Source organism: Bison bison, unplaced genomic scaffold, assembly GCF_000754665.1.
Source record: "Bison bison bison isolate TAMUID 2011002044 unplaced genomic scaffold, Bison_UMD1.0 scf7180017864040, whole genome shotgun sequence".
In the NCBI taxonomy this organism is placed as follows: domain Eukaryota; kingdom Metazoa; phylum Chordata; class Mammalia; order Artiodactyla; family Bovidae; genus Bison; species Bison bison.
This window is the reverse complement of record NW_011494612.1, coordinates 1809090-1825533: the sequence shown is the minus strand read 5'-3', so window position 1 is coordinate 1825533 and position 16444 is coordinate 1809090.

Sequence of the window (16444 nt, the reverse complement as noted above, 5' to 3'; positions counted from 1 at the left end):
TGGAAAAAAGCATTATGTCTCCATTTCTTTTTCCATGCAGTGGCAATCCATCCATAGGTAAAAATTTTCAGGAACCTTAGAGATCTGCTTCATATCAAAAGAGTGTAAACACATTCTCTACATTACGTTTCTGTTAGAATTTATATTACAAAAATGTTTCAGGCTGAAACTTACCATAAAAACTTTTTATGCTAAAAAATATCATTTGATATATTTGGTAAAGACCCACAATTGATTTGTTTCTGTCCAAGTTAGTATAATTAAGAAAAGCTATCAAATATCTATAATAATTAGATCTCAAATTTTCTGACTATTTTTCCCATGATGAGTAGAGATGCCAAATGGCAGACATTTCTTTACCCTCGTCATTTCTAAGCATCCTCAGAATTTCCCCAAGTCCAAAAATGGTAAACCAGTATTATCCCAAGATGAATTAATTAAATTATAAACTGGTCTTAATTAATCTTTTTAGCTTTTAGCCCCCCAAAACACACCATAGTTTCACTACCTCTGGCAAAAGCTATTCATACTCAAAGTTTTCATTCTGACTTTGCCAGAATCCTCAGATCCGATGTCTTCCCCAGTCTCCCAGTTGATCCTCACACTTTCTTCTCTATCTTCTAACTTCCAAGATCTCTGCTCCCATCCTTACTTCCACAAAGCAAACAGAAAGAAATTTCCTCAGGGTCCCATCATCCATTCATCCACTTACTCTCATCTTCCTGCCTATTTCTCATGCTTTCTCCTCATTTACAGGTATGACATCAGCACTTCTATATTCATTTGTGAACTAGAGCCTATCCCTTCATCTCTACTCAAGACCATTGGTCCAGAAATTCTTCTGCATCATCAATTTCTCCTCTTCACTGCATCATTCCCACAAATGTATAAACATGCTGTGATTTTCCCCATTTAAAGCAGAAACCAAACAAAAATGCCCTGGATCCATTTCTCAATCCAGCTTCATCCCATTGCTTCACATCCATTACAGTGTGGGGAAAGCTTTGCAAGTGTTGTCTATGCTTGCTGCATCCAGTTCTCTTCCCATCCCTCTTGAACTCATTCAGGTGTTGTTTTCACTCTACTACTTCACTAGAACTACATTTGGCAAGGCCACTAATGACCTTCAAGTCACTAAATTCAGTGGTTGGTTCCTAGTTCTCATTTCCTTGATCTAGCCACTGTATTTGAAACATCGAGTTACTCTCTTCCCTGAAGTACTTTCTTCATTTGGCTTCTAGGACCCCACACTCCACTGGTTTTCTTTCTACTTTATAATCTCTTTTGCTGTTCCCTACTCATCCAACTAATGTCTTAATACAAATGTGTCCAAATCTCAGTCTTTAGACTTCTTTCTCTCTTAACTCACTCCATTAATGATCCTATCCAGTCTCATGGTTTTAAAAACAATTTCTATGCTAATGACTCCAATATTTATAACTCCATCCTAGACCCCCCTTCTCTCTCTTGAATTCCAGGCCTATATATTTACCTGCCTACTTGACATTCCTCTGGATGTTTCACAGTCGCCTCCATTTTAATATTTCCAAAATAAACTTCTAAATCTCCTATCCAGATCAACCCCTTTTATATCCTTCATTTATACAAACTCAAAATCATGGAATCATCCTTAACTACTCTTTTCTTTCAAATATTGCATCCAATCCCTGATGAAATCCTTTCAGCTCTAACTCAAAATATATTTAGAATCTGGCCACTTCCCATCTACTCCATGGCTACCACAGACCTCATATTTCTTTTTTTTTAACTTTGTATTTTGTATTGCAATATAGCCAATTCACAGTGTTGTGATAGTTTCTGGTGGACAGCAAAAGGACTCAGCCATACAGATACATGTATCCATTTTTCCCCACACTCCCCATCCAGGCTGCCACATAACATCAAGCAAAGTTCCCTGTGCTACTTATGGTACCATAAGACTCCATATTTCTCATTTATTTATTGAACTATAGAAACTATAGTAATGAGCACTAACAATATTGTGTTAGTTTGGGTGTGAAGCAAAGATATTCAGAATATATATTCAGATTCTTTTCCATGATAGGTTATTATAAGATATTGAATATAGTCCCTTGTGCTACACAATGGGTCCTTGTTGTTTATCAACTTTATACAGTGGTGTATTTGTTAATCCCTAACTATTTATTCCTACCCCACTTTCTCCTTTGGTAACCATAAACTTGTTTCTAAGTTTGAATCTAGTTCTCGTTTGTAAATAAACTCATTGTATCATATTTTTAGTTTCCATATATAAGTGATATCACGTCATATCTGTCTTTCTCTGCTTGACTTACTTCACTTAGTATGATAATCTCTAGGTCCATCCATATTGCCTCAATAGCAATGTTTCATTATTTTTATGGCCGAGTAATATTCCAATGTACATATATAGCACATCTTCTTAAACTAGTCATCTGTTCATGGGCACTTAGATTGCTTCCATGTCTTGGCTATTGTAAGTAGTGCTTCTGTGAACACTGATGTGAGACCCCCATATTTCTTAACAGTCGTATTGCAACAGACACTTCACTAGTCTCCTGTTGCAAACAATGCCCCCCCACATTCTCTCCTCAAACACAACATGCAGAGTGATTCTGTTAGTCATTCTCCGTATCAAACACTCAAACGGTTATCTATGTCACAAAGGACCAGCATGCTTACTAGGAACTATATATCTGGCATTAAAAAAAGTAATATCTCAAAATTAAAACTACTTTTGAACTGTCCTCAAAACAATCAAGATTCAAGTTGACTAAGGTTCTTTGACAACTACCTGGAAGCCCAGGTTGATACCTAATGTTAGACAATTAACTCTTTGAAAACATCCTTCTCCTTTTCTCTCTTATGGGCATCTGAGGTGGAGCTTTGGGTAATGAATCTGCCTGCCAATGCAGGAAACACAAGAGACTCGTGTTCGATCCTTAGGTGGGGAAGATCCCCTGGAGTAGGAAGTGACAACCCACTCCAACATTCTTGCCTGAAAAATCCTATGGACAGAGGAACCTGGCAGACTACAGTCCAAAGATTTGCAAAGAGCTGTACACGACTGAGTGACTAAGTATGCACACTACTTTTCTCTTAAGTTTCAGGACCAGTTAAAATAAGAAGTGTTCCAAATGTGGAATGTGAGCTATTAAAAAAAAGGCTACCATTTACAAGTGTTTCTCTGTATAATGGAGTGTTTTCTCAATATTGTGAAATAAAAACAAAAGGTAGAGTTTGTGGGTAGCTTCAGACAGTGGTAGCAGACTAGTTACCAGATCCCTAAGAGGTCCTCTTAACATGCAGCACACACACACTAGGTCCTCTGAGAAGTATACCAAACAAAAGGAAGGGAAGAGTGTGTCTACACAAAAACTCAGCAGACCTTGAGAACAGAGAGTACTAAAACTTCAAAATAACTATGAATTAAAAAAAAAAAGATGAATCTTTTTTTCATCTCACGTGTGTCTCATTTGTCAGTCCTAGCCTCACTCCACAGCAGTATTTCAAGGAAAGCAAAAGCTGAGCAAGAAAAACTGTGGAAAGGACAGAAAAAGATGGAGTCCAATGTAGATCTAAAACTATCACAAGAAAAGATTAAGTCCAGCCTAACCAGGATGTGTTATGAAAATATCCACACAAATGAGAGGAAGGATTATTAGGGAAGAGACTTCAGAGTATGCCAGATGAAAAAGTCCAGGCATGCTGTGAAGGGGACATCTTTGAAATAAGTAACTTCTGGGAGAGAAAAATGTGAAAAAAGAAGTGAGAACTTCCCTTTGACAATTAGGAGGTGGAGACAAAGATAAAAGGGAAAGCTTAAGGTCTTATAAAACAAAATAGCATCACTAGATGGAAGGACTCACAATTCACCCTGTGTCAGGTAATATCTCCCCCAGAGATGTCCATATCTGAATACCCAGAGCCTGGGAATGTGTTACCTTACTTAGAAAAAGGGAAGTAAGATAACAGATGGAATTAAGGTTGCTAATTAGCTGACCTCAAGACAGGGAAGATTCTCTGGTTTCTCCAGGTGGATCCAATGTAATCACAAATGCCCTTAAACATAAGAGGAAGTAAAGAAAATTGGTGTCAGAGAAAGACAGCTAGCCATTCCTGGCTTTGCAGATGGAAAGAGGCCATGGGCCAAATAAAGAGGCCATGTAACACAAAAGCATTATCCATAAAAGAGAAAAAAATTGATAAACTAACCTTCATCAAAATTAAGACCTTATGCTCTTCAAAAGACACTTGTAAGAGAAAGAAATGGCAAGCAACTTGGAAAAATTATTTGCAAATACATATAATATATCCAGAATATATAAAAAACTCTCAAATTCAATAGTAAGGAGAAAGGGAAAGGAACTAAAAAAGTGGGCAAAATATTTGAAAGGAAGTTTAAGTAGAGTACATATGTGGATGATGAATTAGCACATGAAAAGCATCAGTCATTAAGGGAATGCAAACTGAAATAACAAGATACCATTACACATCTATTAGAATGGTTAAAATTAAAAATAAAAAACTGCAAACAAAATTTCTAGCCAAAAGAAGTGAATGGACTAAAAATTACGATATATTCATACCGGGGAATTACATAGCAATAAAAATGAATTAACTAATGAAATGTAATCTATAGTAACAGAAAGCAGATCTGTTTGTTTGGAAATTGGGCAGGGAATATGCCCACCATTCATCAGAGCAAGAATAGGATTACAGCCTTGCAGGTGGTCCTACCCCAAGCCTCCTGCACTGCCCAGCCATGGTCAACCTCATCATTTTCTTCAATATCACCATCAACAACAAGCCCTTGGGCCACATCTCCTTTTAGCTATTTGCAGACAAAGTTCCAAAGACAACAGAAAACTTTCATGCTCTGAGAACTGGGGAGAAAGAATTTGGTTATACAGATTACTTCTTTCACAGAATAATTCCAGGATTTATATGCCAAGGTGGTGACTTCAGAGGCCATAATAGCACTGGTGGCAGTGCCATCTCTGGGGAGAAATTCATGATGAGAATTTCATCCTGAAGCATACAGGTCCTGTAATCTTATCCATGGCAAATGTTGACCCTAACAAAAATGATTCCCAGTTTTTCATCTGCCAGGCTGAGACTGAGTGGTTGGATGGCAAGCATGTGGTCTTTGGCAAGGTGAAAGAGGGCAAGAATACTGTGGAAGCCATGAAGAGCCTTGAAATGGAAAACCCAGAAATATCACCATTGCTGACTTTTCTGGACAAACCCAGCAAATTTGACTTGTGTTTTATCTTTAAGAAAAAAAATAATGGGATTATGAAGGTGTACTTAAAAACATTTTTGGATAATGGACACGTATGTTATATTGATTGTGATGGTTTCACAGGTATATACATATGTCAAAGCTTATCAAATTGTTTTCTTCAAATCTGTGCAGTTTATTATATGTCAATCACACACATACACAGAGAGAGACAGGGAAAGAGTATGTGTGTGTGTGTGTGTGTGTGCATGTGTGCGTGTGTATGAGAGAAAGACAGAGCCACAGAGAGGAAGAAGGATAAAAGGAGGAGAAGTGAGAGAAGGAAAAAGGAAATAGAATGAGAAGTAAAATGCTGTGGAGGTATAATAAAACTATAACAGCCACTTATAAGCTCAATCTCAAATTTCTGTGCTCATGGAAATAGCCCTATTTTCCTCACTGATTATCTTTATCAGTAATGTATATTTGAACTTCAAAATGAGCTTAAATGAACAGCCTACTGCTCTAATCTCTTTTATACACGTGAGTTCCACTAAGTGGTTATTTCTTTACAGGGATGCATTGCCTACAGATATTGAAAAAATACTGTTTTGCTTTATTTTTGACACTCAGAAAGCCCTTCTAAAATGAACCTGAATATTTACTAGGAGTACTGCTGATGCATTTTGACTTATTGTATTTTATCATGAAATGGTGATTTGCTAGGCAGGCAAGGTGATCCATCTAAGCCCCCACATCCCCTTCAACACTTTAGGCAGAGTTGTGCTTGTATCTATTTTATAAATGGATTTCTGTGTAAGATTTAGATTGATAAAAAGCTGGTTAATAATTGGCAATTCCCATGGAAATGGAAACCAGGGAATAGCAGAAAAATGAACTCAGAACATGATGCCAGGAAGGGCAGGCCAGTTGGCAAAACTGCAGCAGGGGAAAGCAGAGGGGCACTCAGGAAGTGAAGGGTGAGATGAAGAGCGTAGGTTTGGAGATGGTGCCCTATAATGAGTACTATCAAACAAGATTACTCGGGGATAGTCTTCACCTCTACCAAATTCTTCCAGACATATACAAATGAGTAACTAACTAGCCTTCCTCTGCTCTTTCTCCATAATGATCTTTTTGCCTTATACTAAGTAACTAATACCCATAGTAGTTTCCCTGTGTATATCATTCACTACTTGATATCTCTCATGCCAAACACAGTGACTAGAATATCATAAGCATGAAATAAGTTCTGGTTAAATGAATGAGCAACAGTGCAGGGTCTAGAGCCATCCTTCTGAATCAGAAGATGGAGGGAGTCCACGGCTGAGAAGTGGTCACTAAGCTGCAGAATATTTCACTGTGTTAACTACTGAGAAAAGTTTGTGTGTTTACAAAGGCATAGATTAAAGAAAACATTTCAAGAGCCTTCTTTCAGTAGAAACGCACTTTAGTCCCCAACAGATTGATCTAGAATCTTCAGAAAAACAAGTGCATATTTTCCTATGAGAGTGTGAAGAATAACTGATAGGCAAATAAGGGAAAAACTGAGAAAAATTCCATGGCATTTCTAACGCAGATGTATGGATTCTGCCTCACATTCCATTCTTTGGGGAGAAAATAACCATGAGAAAAAGCGTTCATTTCCTTCCTGTAAGGTTAAATTGGAGACAAATCAAGGTTTTGCCCTTTCTTTTTCCTGCGATGTGAACAGTTCTGTGCTCCGTGTAGCAGAATTTTGAGGACCTGGCTAGGGTCTTGTACCTAACAGGTACTCAATCATGAGGTGACACCAGAGAATTGGGAGTTCTTTGAGAGATGACTTTATTAATTAGGAGAGAAAAAGATCTTACCTTCAGAGAAGCAGAACAAGGACTTGAGCAGCACCCATTAAAAGGCAGACTAAGAGAGTTCTAAACTTAAGCTGGAAGAAATTATTATTAGGCAAAAATGATTAATAGAATGTATGAGATGGGTCAGGTTTCTGGCATTTTAAATCTTTTTAAATATCCTTGCTACATGAGAAATCTTCTATATGTATATTTGCATGTGCTGTGTTATGTTCAGTTGCTTAGTTATGTCCAACTCTGTGTTACCTTGTAGACGATAGCCTGCCAGGCTCCTCTGTCCATGGGATTTCCCAGGCAAGAATACTGGAGTGGGTTGCCATGCCCTCCTCCAGGGGATCTTCCCAACCCAAGGATCGAACCAGCATCTTCTGCATCTCCCTAACTGCCGGTGGATTCTTTACCTCTGAGCCACTGGGAAACCCCTTTGCATGTGTATGTTTATGTATAATATAAATTTTTAATCTAAAGTTGAATTCACTTAAAAGTAGCTCATGCTGCAAAGTCATAAAGTAGTACTTTCCATTTTGAGTCTTTTCTAAATACACACAAAAAATTAGTTAATTGGCAATGAATTAACAGTTTTTTATATAAAATAACCAAAAACAGCAAAAATACTATATACATTCATCATTTCTAAAATTAAAAGATTGCATAATCCATGTAAGAAAAATACTATCTTAAAAAATATTTCATTAAATTAACAAACTGTCTCTGTTTAAAAAAAAAAAAAAAACCACTCTATTATGTTTTCTTTATTTTCCCTGTTTGCCCTTGGCTTTGCTGATACTAACTGTGGTCCGTCTTTGGGTCTCTGGCAGTCACTGCTCTGGAGTCAATTCTAAGAAGGAAGCAGGCTGCTGGACTGTACATAATGGAGTAGGAACATTTTATTGATATTTATTTAGCAGATTTATCATCCTGAAACTCACAGATGGACATAGGGCATGTCATGCTAATATAACTCATGTGTTATGGTATGATAACATCATTTGTACACAAGGGGTTTATGTGAAATATGAAGAAAGTCTTGCTTGCTTTCAGATAAATAATGGGATGAGTTAGCTAAACTCTGGAGACCTAAATTTTGAGTACAGGATGGTTCTGATAAAAGAAGTAAGAAAATAAACTAAATAGTATTCTATTTGGAGTTGCCTCACATCTGATGTTATATTACTGCTGATTCTTAGAATATTAAAATTTTTCTTATATATATATCATCTTTTCTTACTTAATACATGCTAACCAATAGGTTATGAAAATTATGTTCTCTACAGTAGAAGCGGCAACCAGCCAAATCCCAATGAAACTCATTTTAAAAATTGTTCATTTGCAAAAATATATATGCCAAGAATTCTACTTTGTTTTGCCAGTGTCCAGTAAAATGAGTAATGTTTCCCAGTCATAAAGAGTTGCTCTTTTAGGGGTGTGCATGCTAAGTTACTTACAACTCATTGTAACCCTTAGACTATAGCTTGCCAGCCTCCTCTGTCCATGGAATTCTCCAGGCAAGAACACTGGAGTGGGTTGCCATGCCCTCCTCCAGCTTTTTTAGAAGAAGAAGATTAATAGAATTGGGAAAGACTAGACATTTCTTCTGGTAAATCCCATGGGCGGAGGAGCCTGGTAAGCTGCAGTCCTTGGGGTCGCTGAGTCGGACACGACTGAACGACTTGACTTTCACTTTTCGCTTTCATGCATTGGAGAAGGAAATGGAAACCCACTCCAGTGTTCTTGCCTGGAGAATCCCAGGGACGGGGGAGCCTGGTGGGCTGCCGTCTATGGGGTTGCACAGAGTCGGACACGACTGAAGCGACTTAGCAGCAGCAGCAGACATTTCTTCAAGAAAATTGAAGATATCAAAGGAACATTTCATGCAAGGATGGACATGATAAAGGACAGGAACGGTAAGGCCCTGACACAGGCAGGAGAAATTAAGGAGAGGTGGCAAGAATACACAGAAGAACTATTTTTTAAAGGTGTCAATGACCCAGGTAACCGTAATGGTGTGGTCACTCATCTAGAGCCAGACATCCTGGAGTGTGAAGTCAAGTGGGCATTAGGCAGCATTACTATGAATAGAGCTAGTGGAGGTGATGGGATTCTAGTTGAGCTATTTAAAATCCCAAAAGATGATGCTGTTAAAGTGCTGCACTCATATTTCACCAAGTCTGGAAAACTCAGTAGTGGCCACAGGACTGGTAAAGGTCAGTTTTTATTCCAATCTCAATGAAGGGCAATGTCAAAAATGTTCAAACTACTGTACAATTGCACTCATTTACCATGCTAGAAAGGTTAATTTTGAATTTTTGCTGAATCTGCTTCTGTGACTTTAACCCTCATCTTGCCACTTCTGTAAGATAAATAATGGCCTGCCTCAGAGAGATAACCTGAACTGCCCACCTGCGAAGGACTGTAAGAAAATGAAACTAACACAGTCCCCCGCCTGAGGCTTGCCATACTAGGGGACATTTGCAAGGATTGAATAGTTTTTTTTACTTTGTTTCCTCACCTCCACTGCCCATCTCTGATCCATAAAGGAATCTGGAAATCAGGCCCTGATAAGATGGTTATTTTGAGGCACTAGCCTACCATCTTCTCAGTCAACTTGCTCCGAATAAAGTCCCTTCCTGATCCCAACACTTCGTCTTGGATTCATTGACTTATCCTGTGGCAAGCAGAACAAGCTTGGACTCAGTAAAACTAACACGTGAAATGAGTGCAATTGTATGATTGTTTGAACATTCTTTAGCATTGCATTTCTTTGAAATTGAAATGAATTTATTTTTGTGTATGGTGTTAGAAAGTGAATGTAAGACCAGAAACTATAAAACTCCTAGAGGAGAACATAGGCAAAACACTCTCTGACATACATCACAGCAGGATCCTCTATGACCCACCTCCCAGAATATTGGAAATAAAAGCAAAAATAAACAAATGGGACCTAATTAACCTTAAAAGCTTCTGCACATCAAAGGAAACTATTAGCAAGGTGAAAAGACAGCCTTCAGAATGGGAGAAAATAATAGCAAATGAAGCAACTGACAAACAACTAATCTCAAAAATATACAAGCAACTCCTACAGCTCAACTCCAGAAAAATAAATGACCCAATCAAAAAATGGGCCAAAGAACTAAATAGACATTTCTCCAAAGAAGACATACAGATGGCTAACAAACACATGAAAAGATGCTCAACATCACTCATTATCAGAGAAATGCAAATCAAAACCACTATGAGATACCATTTCACACCAGTCAGAATGGCTGCGATCCAAAAGTCTACAAATAATAAGTGCTGGAGAGGGTGTGGAGAAAAGGGAACGCTCTTACACTGTTGGTGGGAATGCAAACTAGTACAGCCACTATGGAGAACAGTGTGGAGATTCCTTAAAAAACTGGAAATAGAACTGCCTTATGATCCAGCAATCCCACTGCTGGGCATACACACTGAGGAAACCAGAAGGGAAAGAGACACGTGTACCCCAATGTTCATCGCAGCACTGTTTATAATAGCCAGGACATGGAAGCAACCTAGATGTCCATCAGCAGATGAATGGATAAGAAAGCTGTGGTACATATACACAGTGGAGTATTACTCAGCCATTAAAAAGAATACATTTGAATCAGTTCTGATGAGGTGGATGAAACTGGAGCCTATTATACAGAGTGAAGTAAGCCAGAAGGAAAAACAGAAATACAGTATACTAACGCATATATATGGAATTTAGAAAGATGGTAACAATAACCCTGTGTACGAGACAGCAAAAGAGACACTGATGTATAGAACAGTCTTATGGACTCTGTGGGAGAGGGAGAGGGTGGGAAGATTTGGGAGAGTGACATTGAAACATGTAGAATATCATGCAAGAAACGAGTTGCCAGTCCAGGTTCGATGCGCGATACTGGATGCTTGGGGCTGGAGCACTGGGACGACCCAGAGGGATGGTGTGGGGAGGGAGGAGGGAGGAGGGTTCAGGATGGGGAACACATGTATGCCTGTGGCGGATTCATTTTGATATTTGGCAAAACTAATACAATTATGTTAAGTTTAAAAATAAAATAAAATTAAAAAAAAAAAAAAAAAAAAAAGAAATTGGAATGAAAACTGATCTTTCCCAGTCCCATGACCAAGTGCTGAGTTTTCCAAATTTGCTGACATATTGAGTGCAGCACTTTAGCGGCAGCATCTTTTAAACTTTGCAATAGCTCACCTGGAATTCCATAACCTCTGTCTATATTTCTTCAAACACTCTGTCTACCAGATCTAATCCCTTGAATCTATGTATCTTCTCCACTGTATAATCTTAAGGGGTTTGTATAATCTTAGGTCACTGTATAATCTTAGGTCATACCTGAATGGCATAAATCTGGAATATTAAAATTATATGCAAAGAGAAGTGAAACTAACTTCTTCTTCCATAATAAGTGAGGGGAGACCGTTGGACCTCTGTGGAACAGAATTTGAGTATCATTGTCTATAGATAAAAATTATTCCACATTGTATCAGTTATTTATAAACACAGAGTTAATAGCTCCCATCAAATTGAAATTAGATAAGACAAGAAGGTGTGTTCTAGATAAAGGCCAGGCAACCTCCTGACCTCTGGTCAAATTTGTCCTACAGTTACTTTTGATAGGACCTGTAGGTAAGAACACTTTTTACATTTTTAAAGGGTTGTAAAAACAAACCAAAAACCAAGCAATAGCAACAAAGAAGAATATGCTACAGAAGTATATGCGGCCCTTATAGAAATAGCTTGTTGATCCAACTTTTTGACCTTTGCTCTATTGCAGAGGCCAGCAAAACATGCCATCCATCCAGATGGTTGCATGAGTTTTATAAGTTAGGTTTTATTGAAACATAGACATACACACACATGCATTTTTAAAAATTTACTCTCTATGGCTATTTTAGTATTACAGTGGCAGAATTTAAGTTATAACAGAGCAAAGCCAAAACACTGACTGTATGATCCTTGTTAAGAAAAGTTTGGCTATACCTCCTTAGACAATACATGGTTCTCCAATAAAACACGGAGTTATTCCTCCTGGGAAGATCTTTTGCTTTCCCTGTTTCTATTTTTTCTTCTCTTTACTTGGTTTACCCCATTTTTTCTTCCTGTCATCCATAATTCTTTTTCATATGTTTCCTCCTCTTTAACTCTTTCTTTCTCCATTAAATAGCTATAATGTGAAACCAAAATATAAAATTTTAAAAGTAATTTATGAAATGAATTTTTAGATGTCTTATTAAATCTAAAGTAAGAAGAGACCTTTTTCTCACCACATCCAATGCCCTAAGAGTCTAAAGTTAAGTGAAAGTTACTTTTCATTGTGATATATACCTATGTCTATGGGTCAGTGATTCTTAAAAGGACCTCTTACTTGAGAAACAAGAATAGGGGGGTCCAGTTAGTTGCCTTCCCTTTTCCAGCCAAAACAAGGAACACTTATTGATGTTTCAGTGAGAAAGTGACTTAATAACATCTTTTTTGAATGGCTCTTTACTCCCACTGGTATGTACACAAAGCAGTGTGAAGTTGAGATTGACTAATGATGGCATAATGTCTGCATTTTAAAATATAAATATATAAATATAATATAGATTATATCATAAATATACAGTGTAATGTCAGCGTTTTTTAAAAACACTATTCCCAAGCAGTGAAAGATTTACAAGGAAAAGTTTTCTGTCCCTGTTTCCTCTGCTGATTCTTTTTTGTTTCCCTAATCCCTTCTAGATCTCCTTTATTTCGTCACTTTACTTCTGTTAATGTCTTAAGTGTCATTTTTTCAAACCATTACCCTTGATCTTCTTTTATTTGTGCATTCTATGTCTGAAAATTCACATTTACTCTTATTTTAACTACGAGCTAATGATTCCCAGTCCGTATCTTTAACTGAGAAGAATAACTAAGGGAAACAGTGAGAGATATTATTTTCTTGGACTCCAAAAATCCCTGCAGACAGTAACTGCAGCCATGAAATTAAAAAACACTTGCTTCTTGGAAGAAAAGCTGTGACAAATCTAGACAGCGTATTAAAGAGCAAAGACATCACTTTGCAGACAAAGATCCATCTACAGATGTAAGAGTTGAACCATAAAGAAGACTGAGTGCCAAAGAGTTGATGCTTTCAAACTGTGGTGTTGGAGAAGACTCTTGAGAGTCCCTTGGACTGCAGGGAGATCAAACCAGTCAATCCTAGAGGAAATCAGTTCTGAACATTCTGTACTCATGCTGCAGCTGAAGCTCCAATACCTTGGCCACTTGACGTGAAGAGCCGATTCATTAGAAAATACCCTGATGCTGGGAAAGATTGAAGGCAAGAGGAGAAGGGGATGACAGAGGATGAGGTGATTGGATGGCATCACCAACTCAATGGACATGAATTTGAGCAAACTCTGAGAGATGGTGAAAGACAGGGATGCCTGGCATGCTGCAGTCCATGGTATCGCAAAGAGCTGGAGACAACCGAGGGACTGAGTAACAACAACAACAATAGATGTTGCATGTATATATGCATAATACTTATATTAAATGGTCATCTGTAGTTCAGTGTTATTGGGTTGAGCTCAATACACCCCATAAACTTTTATTTATGCATTCTTCCTCATCAACATTAACTTAAGAAACAACCCAAACTCAATTTACCCACACTTTCAGTTGATCTTAAATTTTTATTTTTATTGCAAGGGGATGTCTGCAACTTACATTGGAATACATTGAAAAAGGAACAACAGGTGAATGTACTGAGAGATGGATAGATGAATAGATGGAGAGATCGAGAGATGGATAGATGAATATGATAAAGAAGGTATAATGAAATGTTAATTGTAGAATTAGGTGATGGGTATATGAGAAGGGAAAGGCCAGGCAGAAAGGGAAAGACAAATTGCAGAGTTCCAGAGAATAACAAGGAGAGATAAGAAGACTTTCTTAAATAAACAAAGCAAAGAAATAGAGGAAAACAACAGAATGGAAAGACTAGAGATCTGTTCAAGAAAATTAGAGAGATGAAGGGGACATTTCATGCAAGGGTGGGCACAATAAAGGACAGAAATGGTAAGGACATAACAGAAGCAGAAAAGATTAAGAAGAGGCAGCAAGAATACACAGAAGAACTATACAAGAAAAGTCATAATATGTCAACAAATTTGGAAAACTCAGCAGTGACCACAAGACTGGAAAAAGTCAGTTTTCATTCCAATCTCAAAGAAAGACAATGCCAAAAAATGTTCAAATTACTGTACGATTGCACTCATTTCACATGCTTGCAAACTAATGCTCAAAATCCTTCAAGCTAGGCTTTACCAGTAGGTAAACAGAACTTTCAGATGTACAATCTGGTTTTAGAAAAGGCGGAGGAACCAGAAATCTAATTGCCAACATTCACTGGGTCATGGAGAAAGCAAGAGAGTTCCAGAAAAACATCTACTTCTGCTTCACTGACTATGCTAAAGCCTTTGACTGTATGGATCACAACAAACTGTAGAAAATTCATGAAGAGATGGAAGTACCTGACCACCTTACCTGTCTCCTGAAAAACCTGTATGCAATTCAAGAAACAACAGCTAGAAGTGAACATGTAACCATAGACTGGCTTCAGATTCAGAAAGGAGTATGAAAAGGCTCTATATTGTCACTCTGCTTATTTAACATTTGTAGAGCACATCATGCGAAATATCAGGCTGGATGAATCACAAGCTGGAATCAAGATTGCCAGGAGAAATATCAACAGCCTCAGACATGCAGATGATACCACTCTGATGGCAGAAAGTGAAGAGGAACCAAAGAGATTCTTAATGAAGGTGAAACAAGATTGGGTGAAAAAACTGGCTTGAAACTCAACATTAAAAACAACTAAGGTCTCGGCATCCAGTCCCATCACTTCATGGCATGGCAACTAGGAGGGGAAAAAGTGGAAGCAGTGACAGATTTTTCCCACTCTTGGGCTCCAAAATCACTGTGGATGGTGACTGCAGCCATGAAATTTAAAAACGCTTGCTCCTTGGAAGAAAAGCTGTGACAAACCTACACAGCATGTTCAAAAGCAGAGACATCACTTTGCAGACAAAGGTCTGTATAGTCAAAGCTATGGTTTTCCAGTAGTCATGTAGAGATGTGAGAGTTATACCATAAAGAAGACCGAGCTGAGCATCCAAGGAAGAATTGATGCTTTCAGACTGTGGTGCTGGAGAAGACTCTTGAGAGTCCCTTGGACTGCAAGGAGATCAAATCAGTCAATCCTGAAAGAAATCAACCCTGAAGATTCATTTTAAGGATTGATGCTGAAGCTGAAGCTCTAATACTTTGGCCACCTGTTGGGAAGAGCTGCCTTATTGGAAAATACCCTGATGCTGGTAAAGATTGAAGGCAGAAGAAGAGGGCGGCAGAGGATAAGATGGCTTAATAGCATCACTAACTGAATGGACATGAATCTGAGAAAACTCCAGGAGATAATGGAGGACAGAAGAGCCTGGCATGCTAAGTCCATGGGGTCACAAAGAGTCAAATAGGACTTAGCTACTGAGCAGCAACAAATACGGGTACTCACTGTAAGATACTAGACATTTTGTAAGTTTTTTTTTTTTTGAATCTGTTAGAAAAGTCTTTCAATCTGCCCCAAGAAGTCTTTAGTTACCACCACTGCTTTACCTTAGACCCTCATCTCTTTCCTAAGCTATCGTGTTTGCCCCTAGTGGGTACTCCTAAGGAAATTCCCCTGAAATGCTGCTACTCAAAGAGTGTTTCACAGAGCAGTAATCAGCCAGCACATCACCTGGGAGCTTGTAGTAAATGCAGGTCTCACCAGGCATATTAAATCAGAATTCACAGTTAGGAAGATCCCCAAGCAATTTGTACAAACTTGAAAGTGTTGAGAAGCTCAGCTGTATATGACAACTTTAGCCTCCATCACTCCGTTGCCTGAAACCCTTCAGTGGGTTTCATTGTATAGTGTGATATCTGAGAACTTCAGAGTGGTTGCCTATTTAGAACATTTCAAATATTAATATTTCCAAGGCACATGTGCTGTGTCTCATTCTAATTGCCCTTTCTCTAACACTCTCCACATACCTTAACACAACCTACCTCTTTGTCCTTCAAAATAATTTAGTCCACATTGCTTTCTTATTACTCTGGCAATATCTTTATAGTACCCCTATATTTTAACTTTTGGGGGATAAGAAGATACCTGTTACTTTTCCCAATAAGCTGTGAACCTCAAAAAAAAAAAACAAAAAAACACAGAAAACATATCTTATTCGTGATTACATTCCAAGTATTAGCACACTTCGTGTTGTGGATGTGAGTTATTTAAAAATGCTTATTGAACTTAACCCAGAAGGAGGTGACTATTCCTGAAGGTGT